This window comes from Schistocerca piceifrons, chromosome 3 (genome assembly GCF_021461385.2).
Source record: "Schistocerca piceifrons isolate TAMUIC-IGC-003096 chromosome 3, iqSchPice1.1, whole genome shotgun sequence".
Lineage (NCBI taxonomy): Eukaryota > Metazoa > Arthropoda > Insecta > Orthoptera > Acrididae > Schistocerca > Schistocerca piceifrons.
The window spans coordinates 309479559-309493455 of record NC_060140.1 but is presented as its reverse complement, the minus strand read 5'-3'; the positions used below and the strand labels follow the sequence as shown (position 1 = coordinate 309493455).

Sequence of the window (13897 nt, the reverse complement as noted above, 5' to 3'; positions counted from 1 at the left end):
CTGCCGCCGCCACCGACTCCACGACTCTATGGCAGTGCGCCTCTTTTTATACTCTCCCGCACCTCCAGTACAAAATACGAAGAAGAACGAAGGCGTAAGGGGAGAGGTGTATTTTAAAAGATGCTGAGACACTCCAGAAATCACTCAACACTCCCCTGTTGCTGTTGCGTGTTCTGTGACAGTTGTATTACGTCACTTTACATCTGAGCTTGTCTCCCTGCTAGGCCGTATGAATCTCCCGTCCTCCTGAAGGCGAAGCTTAATGCGTACTAAGCACGGTGCAAACAACTTCACGTGCCAGGCGGCTCACACGTCATAAGGAGAGGAGTTTGCAATACTGGACCCGCGGAACGCTGCCCGTAGGTTTCAGTCTTCACTAACACAGAAAGCGAAATATGTGGAGAAATGTTGGTTTACGAGAATGATAGCTCGTACACATCGAAATCAAACACGACGTAGGACAAAGCGTGTCTCATACCCGCCAGTCCTATCGAGCTTGTACGTCCACGCACTAAAATGGCTCAAATGGCTCTGAGCACTATTGGACTTAACTTCTGAGGTCATGAGTCCCCTAGAACTTAGAACTACTTAAACCTAACTAACCTAAAGACATCACACACATCCACGCCCGAGGCAGGATTCGAACCTCCGATCGTAGCGGTCGCGCGGTTCCAGACTGTAGCGCCATCCCAACCGGCTCCACGCACTAGATTTATATAAACAATTCCTTGCTTTCTTAATGTCAGTTTACTCGTAGATATAAATTTGGCAAGGCACTATACAGTGGTGGAGTGTACTTAGCACCAATCTTATCGTCCTTTTGTCCTGTATCATTCGCACATTCAGAGAGGAAAAAATAAATGTCTGTATGCTTCTCTGCACGCTTCCTAATTGTGTTGTCCTGTCTCTCTATTCGTACGCGAGATATCCAATGGTGGCAGCATACTGGTAGCGCGGTCTTCTTCGAACACCGGTTCCCTATGTTTATCAAAATAATTTCGCGAGAACTGCGTCGTCTTCCTTTCAAAAATTTCCTATTACTTCTAAATTTCGTATTTTCATAACATGGGCTACAAGCACAGTTTACGATTCTAGCAGCGCGCCTTTGGTTTAATGCCTACTCGTATTTTCGTCCCTAGTTCATAAGGACTCCAACCAATGGATCATTACTCTAGCGTTATGCATTCGGTTTCCTTTAAATATTTACTACAGCATTCCATAACCTTTCTAACAAATCTATGCATTGCGTGATAAGACTATTAAGTGACTGCCCATTTCAACTCACTTCTGGTATCACAAACGGTTCAAATGGCTCTGAGCTCTATGCGACTTAACTTCTAAGGTCATCAGTCGCCTAGAACTTAGAACTAATTAAACCTAACAAACCTAAGGACATCACACACATTCATGCCCGAGGCAGGATTCGAACCTGCGTCCGTAGCTGTCGCTCGGCTACAGACTGTAGCGCCTAGAGCCGCACGGCACTCCGGCCGGCCTGGTATCACATCTAAATACTCATTCGTTATAATATGCTCAAGACTGTCACCACAAATTTAGTAATCCGGTATACCGTGTTATTTCTCTTTCTTATAGGCATAATTTTACATTTGACAACGTCTAAACAGAGCTGCAATTCATGACATCAGGTGGAACTCTTGACCAAGACATTTCTCGATCGTCCAGCGGCGGTACTATGCTAGTCTTTAGTATCGTCGGGGAACAGTGTTATAATATTGCTGATGCTTCTCGTATTTAATAAATTGTTTATGTTTGTTAAGAATTTACAGTGCAAATTATTCTTCCTTGGGTCACAACCGTTGTTATCCATATCTACAACTATACTCTGAAAACCACTGCGATGTGCGTGGCAGAGGGTACTCCCATTGTACCATTTATTAGTGCATTTTCCGTTCCATTCACGTATGGCGCGCACGAAGAATGTTTAAACGCCTCTGTGAACGCTGTAATTGGCCTGATTTTGCCCTCTAGACGCCTATGGGGATGTTGCCACGCACATCGCAGTGGTTTGCAGAGTATAGTTGTAGATATAGATAACAACGGTTGAGACCCAAGGAAGTATAATTTGCACTGTAAATTCTTAACAAACACAAACAATTTATTAAATACGGGCTGTAGCATATTCCTAACTTCATCACTTAAGTTGGATCTATGAACTTTGTGAGTGTGCTTTCACGGAATCAAATTTGGTCACAGGAAATCCGCAACTGATCTTGGTAGACTCAGATAATAAGCCGCATCAGTTGTAAATAGTTTTATTGGTTCGATCATGACGATTAAAGCGGTTTATTATCTGATTTCTTGGAATAGTTTGAGTCTGCGCCAGTCAGTTTAGTTCTTTCAGTATCTGAGTGACACTCCCGCTTGGCGCAAACAAATGTGTGACTTGGTGCTGCCCTCCTTTGTATTCCTTCAATATCCGCCGTCAGTCCTATCTAGTATGAGTCCCAAATATTTGAAGCAATATTAGAGGATGCGTTGCATGAGTATTTTGTATGCAATTTCCTTTGCAGATTGACTGCATTTCCCTAATACTCTACCAATGAATCGCAGGCTTCCACCTGCTTAAATACGACTGAGCCTATGTGATTGTTCCAGTTCACATTCTTAGCAGTAGTTACACCCAGATATTTGTATTAGTTGACCAATTCCAGCAATGAGTCTTTACATTATAGCCATAGAACACTACGTGAAGTGCAATATTTTAGTTCTGAAAATTTAAAGAAAGTTACCGATCTTTGCACCACTTTCAAACCTTTTCCAGAGCTGACTGAGTATTTATGCAGCTTTTTTCCCAAAGTGTTTCATAATACGTAACTGAATCAACTGCTAAAAGTCTGAGGTTACTGTTAATTTTGTCTGTAAAGTCAGTAATGTACAACATAAACAGCAAGGATCCCAGTACACTTCCTCGGGGCTCACCACTTATTGCTTCTACACCTGTCGATGACTCTCCATCCTAGATAACGGGCTGTGTTCTCCCAACCAACAAAGCCTCAGCTCAGCCACAAATCTTACCTAATAGCCCATACCATCGTAGTTTCGATAACAAGAGAGTGTGTAATTCTCACTCAAACGCCTTTCGGAAGTCAAGTAACGCTGCATATGCCCGACTGCCTTGATCCATGACTTTCAGGATGTCATATGAGAGAAGTGCGATTGACATTTCCGAAATTCATACTGGCTGGCATGGAGGAGATCACTCTGTTCGAGATGCCTCATTGCATTCGTTCCAAAAGAATATTCGGTATAGTATAGACATACCAATTACTCGAATACTCATCAAGCCAAACACGTATCCCACATTTGCGAAGACATCCCGCATAATTAATGTTGGTTAGAAGGCAACGATATGTTCAGTGTCCGACGCCTGTCGGAAGCCCAGGAAAACGGAATCGTTACGTACTCAGTAGCAAATCATTGCGTCACGGAACAATGAGTGGTAGAACGTTATGGGTATTTCTGTTATCTCCAAAAATGTCGTAGTGCAGGCTATAGCATTCAGCATTAGCATCTATATTTTGATCACTGTTCACAAGAACTTCACCGTTCTAAATATAATGTCCATTCACATGCCAGTTATTGCGTTTAGTTAAAAAGCACTCTATCCTAAATAACACCGAGTTTTAACCACTACGCGCTGCTACAACGCGTAATTGTGAATCTTTCTTGTTGTATCCCTCATAATCCATAAACGATTCAATATTTCGAAAATGTTTTCTTCGATTGAAATAAGAAAATGGACATTTTCTATTGTTAACACTTGAACCTTTTTGATTACCTGTTATGGTGAAGTACATTTTTTTTAAATTAAACTGTTTACTTTTACAACATTGTATTACTATTTAAAAGAGGCGTGCAATAACATGTTGTTTGTTAAAATTCTCTCCACTTTACCGAAAGTCTGAACAATTACAACTTTTCCGGTCTATTTTGAGAGTATTTCTGTGCAAATTTCACAATTCGTTATGTTATATATTGTTAATTCAAGGATTCTTGAGTGGCATCGAAACACAAAATCTGTTGTTTTTTATAAGTAATAGGTGTTTCAATATCTCAGTAAATAACAAAATTACAAGCGTTCGTTGCTCATCAATGTATACTTCACCTCTTTGTTACCACCTCTCACAGACGTTGTCCTGGTATTTTGTACTTTTTATGGAATATGAAGGGCATTCATTGATTACGCTACACTCGCTAATGTGAAAGTAAGAACAGTCGCAGCTTCTTGAAGACTTCACGTAAAATGCATTTAATATGTGACACAAGTAGACATACTAATGCATATAAACTATGCACCACAACCTGAGAGAAACTTAAACAATTTTTCGTACAATGATGATCATTTCCAATGAGACAGTTTTGAATATGCTGGTACGGAATCATCGATGTGATTTATTTGCTTCTGGGATGTACGATGCAATGGTGTTTTCTCCAAATACAGAGCTCGTTTGTAATTACTTTTAGAGAACACTGATGGGTGAGTTATCAAGGGATTATAGCATATAAAAGTGCGGATACATTGCTACGAAATCTCCAAGACGCTATACAAGGTATCGCCAGTCATCATTCTGTTGGAACACATTTTTATAAATATACGGAATGAATGACGTGACGCGTGCAGTAATGCTTTACTGTGAAACGGCTTGGGTCTGAGAGTTAGAGAAACTTACTTGTCGAGATCATCCATGCTTTACACTTCTTCACAAGTTTACTCTCGTTGTTTAAATTAAGATTCCTACAGGTTTTCAAATTTAACATCCGACTTTCAGGTTTATAATCCTATATCTGGCCACCATGACAGGACTTGAATTTTATGTAATCTTCGAAGAGTTAATTTAAAATAATGAATCGCATTCTCGTCATGGTATGGCCATCATTTGCAAAAATGCTGGAGATGCTAATTAGGTGGATAATTATCTTCAATGTATACATAGGCCTTATGTAGCTTACAAGGGGAGGCCGCCAATTGTGAAATTCAGATTCGATTCATACTGCGCATAATAAAAGCTCATGGCCAGAGGTATAATGTGGCAAAGCACCAAGATGCACTTCTCAGCCGTTGTCGAGAAAATCGACAGTTAAAAGAAACCGTTGCGGTGAAATACTCTCTACGATTACTAATTTTCTACACTGTCGTGGTGCAGCGGTAAGCGGTCGGATTCGTAATCCGAAAGTCGCCGGATCGATTCTCGCGCCATGCTACCTTTTTTTTTAGTATTTGTTTTTTGTAATTCAAATATATATATATATATATATATATATATATATATATATATATATAATTCCCGGCAATCAGTTGCAACAATTATGCATATAATAAGTTGTTGAAAGTCGTTTGTCGTGGGAAAACTGGCGACTTCGAACATCATTATGTTTTCCGCAAACAAAGTTGTATTTCACAAATGTTATTAATTATCTTCATAATGTTAACCACGTATAGTTAACGGAAGACGTAGAAACGGTATTCCGAAACGAATACGTATAGCGTAAGTCAAACGTTCGAATTAGAATAGAGACCCCACGAACACAAACTTGCTGTGGCAGGTATGAAATATAAACTCGGTTACTCGCTCGTTACACTTGAAGGACAGGTGTTGAATGGGCCGGTACGAGCCGCCGCATAACAGCGTAGTTGCCTGCTAACTTCGAAAGAAGGTAGATGCGGTCTCTAGCGCAACTTATAACAACGTCGAAAATCAGTGCGGACGGGAGAGCTTTGGTACACCCTGTTAAACAAACGGAAAAATGGAGGCGGTACAATTGGAGAGCGATCCGCCTTCACAAACATGCATAAGCAATTCATTAATAGTTAATATATATATATATATATATATATATATATATATATATATATTTGAATTACATAAAACTAATAACCAAAAAAAATTGCATGGCGCAAGATTCGAACCGGCGACCTTCGAATTACGAACCCGAGCGCTTACCGCTGCGCCACGACACTGTAGAAAATTAGTAATCGTAGAGAGTATTTCACCGCAACGGTTTCTTTTAACTGTCGATTTTCTCGACAACGGCTGAGAAGTGCATCTTGGTGCTTTGCCACATTACACCTCTGTCCATGAGCTTTTATTATGCGCAGTATGAATCGAATCTGAATTTCACAATTGGCGGCCTCGCCTTGTTAGATCCCCCACTGCAGCACCGTTGTAAGCCAGCAGAGTCTACATGTGGACAGATGGTAACTAGTTCCATCTGTAGTTCACAAAAGGCGAGCTTTTCTGTGTGGCGGTGCTGCGAGCGGCCAACAGTTACAGAGCCCCGCTAATTTATACGGCCTTGCGTCGACAGCAGTCGAATTGGAGCAGTTCATTGGGCGGACAAATGAAGCTGGTGCCACTGACATGATTTATCTAAGTCACACGTCTGTAGAAAAGACAGACTTTCTGAGGTACCAATATACTGTCCTTAAGATAAATGGTCTGAGTGGTAACGATGCTGAAGATACATTGGAGGCTGTTGTTGAGGTCTTCAGTCTATAATGCACTCCCTTACTTATAATCCATATATTACGAAGAACAATTATTACATTGTAATAACTACTTATAGTTCAAACAACGTTAAAATGCATGGTAAGAGCAAAAACGTTATATTTGCAGATAAATAGTACTTACAAAGCTGGTCTCAGTGTCAGGACTGATTCCTTTGTTCCTGTTATCACTTACTGAAAAGATTTTTGCCCAGGGTCTTTTAAATGACAAGTTGCTGGAACATTGTGTTGCTTCTAACCATTTTCTTCTTTTAGTTGCATGTACTTGAAACATAATTTATTATCACGTATTTGACACTTTTCAGATATAAATCGTGCAACTTGCTTCGGCCATACATAGAACAAAATCGATCAGAGAACAACATGTACCAATTCTTTCGCAATCAGGCCCTACTATTCTGTACTTCGCGTCGAAACTGCATTATATATTACGAGTACAGCTTCGGGTACCTTCCAGAACAGGATATAGCCCAAATTACCATTAACATGACTGTCTTCATGGAAATTATTTTTCAGATTTTATTTATATCTTGCTTTCTTAAAATAATTCTTTAAATGAAAATTTATAACCTTAGTGGTTAACAACAAAGATTACAAATTTTGACAACATGAAAAATAGTAGCTGCCTGTTATTTCATAAAATCTATTTCATAATCGATAGTAAAAGTAGCAAAATTACAAATGAAGATGGAAATTTTGTTTACATGAAAACTGAAGCGTAACGATATTACATTTACCGTAAATTTGTTTTTTTTATCATTTAGGTTGCCAATTGTGATTACTAATTGTCATGGTACAAGATCGATATTACGAAATTGATCGATATGCATGACAAATATATTACCAGAAAGATAGGTTTTTGGCACTCAGATATGTTGAGAGGTATCTTCAGATGAGAAATATAAAATTTAAGCCAGAAAATTAGCCCAAGTTTGTCCACAATACATATGGAATTGAACATTTCGGTTAACATGCAGAAGTTCCAAGAAGGCAAGGTTGAGTTTAAGTCTGAATATTAGTTTGATGCAGCTCTCCACGCTATTTTACCCTATGAAAGCCTCTTCGCCTCTGCATAACTCTGCATCCTGCATCCTTTTGAAGCTTGTCCCTGCAGTGAACCTTTATCTCCTTCTGCAACTATACCCTCGCCCTCCTCCCCCCTCCCCCCCTCGCGCTCCAACACACACACAATAACACCAGCCAAACTGACGATTTCTTGATGCCTCATAACGTATCCTATCAACCAGTCTCTTTTTAGTCAAATTGTGCCACAAGTTTATTTTTTTCCTCAGTTCTATTCAGTGTATTCTCATTAGTAATCCGATTTACCCTCTCATCTCCAGCACTGTCCTGTAGCAGCATATTTCCAAAACTTCTCTTCGCTTCTTTTCAGAACTGTTTATCGTCCATGCATCACTTTCATACAAGACTACACTCCTGATATTTAAATTTATATTCGATGTTAACAAGTTTCTCTCTTTCAGAAATGCAGATCAACAAAACTATTAAACGAAAAAGGGAGAGGAGACAGACAAAATTCCTTCGAAATTTCCAAAATCATTAAGGAAAGTAGCAAACAAAAGACCGTTCAGATTGGTTTGTTGAATCTGTGAGACTGCAGACATACCACCAGAATTTCGGAAGTATATAATCTACACAATCACGAAGATAGCAAAGGCAGATAAGTGCAAAAACTGTGGTACAATGTGCTTACCAGTTCATGCGCCAAAGCTGCTGACAAGAATAATGTACAGAAGAATGGAAAAGAAGATCTGTTATGGGATAGTCTGTTCGGCTTCAGGAAAGGTGAGGCACCAGAGAGGCGGTTCTAACGTTGGGCTTTATAATGGAAGCAAGACTTAAAGAAAAATCTAAAGACGCTGATAAGATTTGTCGACCTGGAAAAGTATTAGACATTGTAAAATGATGCAAAATGTTCTGAATTCTCTGAAAAAAATGGTGTAAGATGTAGTGAAAGATAGGCATTGTACACTATGTACAGAAACCAAAACGGAATTATAAGAATGGAAGACTGCGAACAAAGTGCTTGGATCAAATTGAGAGTAAGCCAGCGATGCACTAGCCCACCATTGCCGTAATGAACAGTCTAATGAGTACAGAATGAGAATTAAGGGTGAAACGAAGAAAGACAGAAGTATGAGGAAAAGCAAAAATGACATCAGCGATAAAATTAAGATCAAAACTGGTTGCCAAGATGTAAAGGAAGTGAAAAAGTCTGTTGTCGGCTGAATGATGAAAGTATCGAGGTGGCACCTAATTCTACCGCCTTTTTGTCTTACTCAGATAGCATTTCCAACAGGAAACTGTCGGGTTCTGCGAAAACGCCATGATCTGCGTTTGTCCACGACCATCTAAGATTAGGCTCCTTTTTAAGGCCTGTAAAGGATGATCTTCGTTTGCGTAAAGCGGCCGGCTACCAAATTCCTTGCATTTCTTGCCTGTCATACATTGGTCAGGCTATCAGGACTGACGACGATCTGTGTATTGAGAATAAGCGTCGTACACGCTAATAACAGCCGAGAAAATCTACTATCACAGAACACTGCTTTGTCACCAGTCATGCTATGGAATGTAACAACACAGAGATCCTGGCGTGCACTAATAGCTTTTTGGACAGTACTAGTAAAGAAGCAGCTTAGGTGAAATTTGCAAGCACCTTATAAATACACTCCTGGAAATTGAAATAAGAACACCGTGAATTCATTGTCCCAGGAAGGGGAAACTTTATTGACACATTCCTGGGGTCAGATACATCACATGATCACACTGACAGAACCACAGGCACATAGCCACAGGCAACAGAGCATGCACAATGTCGGCACTAGTACAGTGTATATCCACCTTTCGCAGCAATGCAGGCTGCTATTCTCCCATGGAGACGATCGTAGAGATGCTGGATGTAGTCCTGTGGAACGGCTTGCCATGCCATTTCCACCTGGCGCCTCAGTTGGACCAGCGTTCGTGCTGGACGTGCAGACCGCGTGAGACGACGCTTCATCCAGTCCCAAACATGCTCAATGGGGGACAGATCCGGAGATCTTGCTGGCCAGGGTAGTTGACTTACACCTTCTAGAGCACGTTGGGTGGCACGGGATACATGCGGACGTGCATTGTCCTGTTGGAACAGCAAGTTCCCTTGCCGGTCTAGGAATGGTAGAACGATGGGTTCGATGACGGTTTGGATGTACCGTGCACTATTCAGTGTCCCCTCGACGATCACCAGTGGTGTACGGCCAGTGTAGGAGATCGCTCCCCACACCATGATGCCGGGTGTTGGCCCTGTGTGCCTCGGTCGTATGCAGTCCTGATTGTGGCGCTCACCTGCACGGCGCCAAACACGCATACGACCATCATTGGCACCAAGGCAGAAGCGACTCTCATCGCTGAAGACGACACGTCTCCATTCGTCCCTCCATTCACGCCTGTCGCGACACCACTGGAGGCGGGCTGCACGATGTTGGGGCGTGAGCGGAAGACGGCCTAATGGCGTGCGGGACCGTAGCCCAGCTTCATGGAGACGGTTGCGAATGGTCCTCGCCGATACCCCAGGAGCAACAGTGTCCCTAATTTGCTGGGAAGTGGCGGTGCGGTCCCCTACGGCACTGCGAGGGATCCTACGGTCTTGACGTGCATCCGTGCGTCGCTGCGGTCCGGTCCCAGGTCGACGGGCACGTGCACCTTCCGCCGACCACTGGCGACAACATCGATGTACTGTAGAGACCTCACGCCCCACGTGTTGAGCAATTCGGCGGTACGTCCACCCGGCCTCCCGCATGCCCACTATACGCCCTCGCTCAAAGTCCGTCAGCTGCACATACGGTTCACGTCCACGCTGTCGCGGCATGCTACCAGTGTTAAAGACTGCGATGGAGCTCCGTATGCCACGGCAAACTGGCTGACACTGACGGCGGCGGTGCACAAATGCTGCGCAGCTAGCGCCATTCGACGGCCAACACCGCGGTTCCTGGTGTGTCCGCTGTGCCGTGCGTGTGATCATTGCTTGTACAGCCCTCTCGCAGTGTCCGGAGCAAGTATGGTGGGTCTGACACACCGGTGTCAATGTGTTCTTTTTTCCATTTCCAGGAGTGTAGATATTGAAATTTTTCCGCAAATTCTGCCGGAACGCTGCTGTTTCCTGGTCAAACAAAAGACTCTCAGAGGTAATACCCCTTGACACTGAAGTTTTTCACGGCGACATACTTGTGTAAAAGCTTGGAGGTGTTGAGCTGACGTCAGATCAGAGTTAAAACTACAGATTTCGAATATTATCACCATCTTCTCCATCAGAAGATGGCTGTGTGACGGGAGCAAGGTCTACTTTCTTTATAGTGACTCTCAAGCTTGCCATAGGTCACTTGACGTTGCTTTGAATTCTGATTTCTGCTGGCTGTGTGACTTCACCTGGACGCAAATACAGAAAATCGACAGTGTGGCAGAGTGCCCCATCACTTCCATTGGACGGTAATTGACTGGCGACGGATTCTACCCCCTTCCGTCCCTCAATCGCGTGTCGATGGGGGAGAGGAGGAGGCACTCTGCCACATTGTCTTCTTCAATTTGCCCATGTGAATCCCGCCCTCCAGGTGATGTCACACCGCTATTAGCACTCAAAATTCCGAGCGAAGTCATCCAACCAATGACAGACTTGAAGGCCACTATAAAGGAAGCAGATCCCGTTCCTAGCACACAGTCATCTCTTTATGAAGAAAACAATCTTCGAAAGTTCGATTTTTAACTCCAATTTGATATGGTCTGAACACCACGAACATTTTACACAATTAATGCTACTTGCTCACCAGGTGGTAATTAATATTCTCTATTGATTACTCCTGTATCAGTCGTATTTGGTTGTATGGTGGCTCTAGTGTTTATAGTACGTGTGTTGTCTTTCTGCACATGCCTCACATGCTGAGGTTGTATAGCAATCTCTCATTGCATTTGTGAAAAACTGGAAATTTGTGGTAAGTTCCGATAGGACCAAACTGCTGAGGTCATTGGTCCCTAGGCTTACACACTACTTTATCTAACTTAAACTAACTTAGACTAAGGATAACACACACACCCATGACCCAGGGAGGACTCGAACTTCCGACGGCGGTTGCCGCGAGAACCGTGGCAAGGCGCCTAAGAACTCACGACTGCCCCACGCGGCCTGCATTTGTGACTTGAAAAGTTGATCAGTGTTTTACGTCTTTTAAACATTAGGTATTGGTAAGCTGATAACATCTTTTATGGTGTTCCAAGGTCAAAATCATGGACACAATCGACACATGTTTCATTTGAAACGCTTATTGATTATTATAAAAATTGAGAGAACGTTACAATGCTGGTCATTAAGAGTCCTGAATGACTATTGTTATGACTTCTGCGATGAGCATGTTTGACAGAGCAGAGTAGGGAGGATACAATGCTTATGCTTCCAACGATAGTAAATATTTATGAGAATCTGTTAGTGAGAGCCACTTTATCGATAGCATAATGGTTAGGCAAAAGAGAAAAACAGAGAAAAAGTAAGAGGTTAGAAACGAAACGAGGGGGTCTTTATTAGATTGGTTAGAGCAATCTGATACGCTTAAATAACTGGAAGAGAACCGCTCTGAGAATAGTAATGTTACATAATTCTGTGATCGTAAGAGGATCAATTATCGGAGTAAGGACAAAGTATTTGAGTTGCCAAAACTCGTCAACAAAAGCAGAACTGTAGAAACAAACCTCAGATGCTGTCTGCACTTTCATAGTAACAGAAGAGGGCCTACAGTCCGATTAAAATTACTTGATGTCTCACTTACCACTGTAGTGTTGCCACATCGGCTGCCGGCTAGCGCTCGGTTTTAGGCGACATATAAAAACAGAGGGTCACTTCACCATTGCAGTTAATGTGCAATGCGGAGCATTTTAGGAAGCGGCCACCGACAGGTCAGCTGGAAATTCGAGATGCACTGTCTACAACTGATTTTAAGTGACCAGTGATTGAACAGCGGCAGACATCTCATTTTGTAGCGCTGAATTTAAACTCATATCCTAAGCTAACCATCACCTCTGTATGCGCAAAGTATCCAAGAAAACGGCGATCAACAATCTGCGACAGAGCTAAAATCACGATTGCTTTGTTCATGACACTTAAGGCTAATCTCTACGAGGAAACACAAGATAGGATAAATCCAATTTCAGTGGTAATTCTGGTTATCATTGATTACGTGAAACTGTCCTCCCACTGGCTACGCAAGCTGCTGTGTTACCAACTGACGAGCAATCCTGACTGGGACCTTGTCGCAGATCATAGGTGACACATGCCGAATCCAAATGAAAAAAGAATTATATGAAGAAAAATTAGAGCAAATACAAAAGTCTATATGATGATGAAAATGACGTGGCGACAAAGTTAAAAATAATATATATAAACAAATTAACTGAATAAAAATAATAATCGATCTCTTCTGATTATATTTATAAATAGAAAAATCGTAACGTTTGAGAAGATTAGAACCTACAACCTTCTACACGTGAAGTTTATGAGCTATACCACACGACTGCATTATGTACTTATACTCATTACTGTAAAGACCCAGTCACAATGCTGAATGTACAGCCTCGAAAATTCTGCTTCACACAACGTGTAAAGCTCATTTACCGTAAGACGATCTCTCTGATTATGATAATTGTACTCATCACACAGAATTGTGTCTTGTGTAGAAGTATCCAGTAGTGTTTAGCTTGTGCTGTGTATGAAAATGTGTATTTCATTAGCAACGTTGTGTGCATGTGTGTGTGTGAGTGTGTGTGTTGTTTTTGGTGCACTTACCATATGTGATGAAATTTAAAGCACTCCGTCGTTAGGCCACGAGTGGTCTATCGGGACCATCCGACCGCCGTGTCATCCTCAGTGGAGGATGCAGATAGGAGGGGCGTGGGGTCAGCACACCGCTCTCCCGGTCGTTATGATGGTATTCTTGACCGAAGCCGCTACTATTCGGTCGAGTAGCTCCTGGCATCACGAGGCTGAGTGCACCCCGAAAAATGGCAACAGCGCATGGCGTCCAGGATTGTCACCCATCCAAGTGCCGACCACGCCCGACAGCGCTTAGCTTCGGTGATCTCACGGGAACCGGTGTATCCACTACGGCAAGGCCGTTGCCATATGTGATGAAATACGAAATAAAAGTGCCAGATCCATGATTTGGGATATAAACACATCAACAAAGAATGCTGGACAAGAAACTGGAAGTAAGTGAGCTGCCCAATTACTGTGGCGGTTCGGCAATGGTGGATGGTTCCGGCTTGGTGTTGAGCAGCCTCGTAGGAGGAAACCAACTCCAACGTGTGAAGTGTCAACTATCGAGTAATTTTAAC

At 42.3% G+C, this 13897-nt stretch overlaps 1 pseudogene; it reads right to left on the bottom strand.

The window, feature by feature from the left end:
• Positions 1–13565: 13565 nt before the first annotated feature.
• Positions 13566–13683, bottom strand: LOC124790312 (annotated as a pseudogene).
• Positions 13684–13897: the final 214 nt, after the last annotated feature.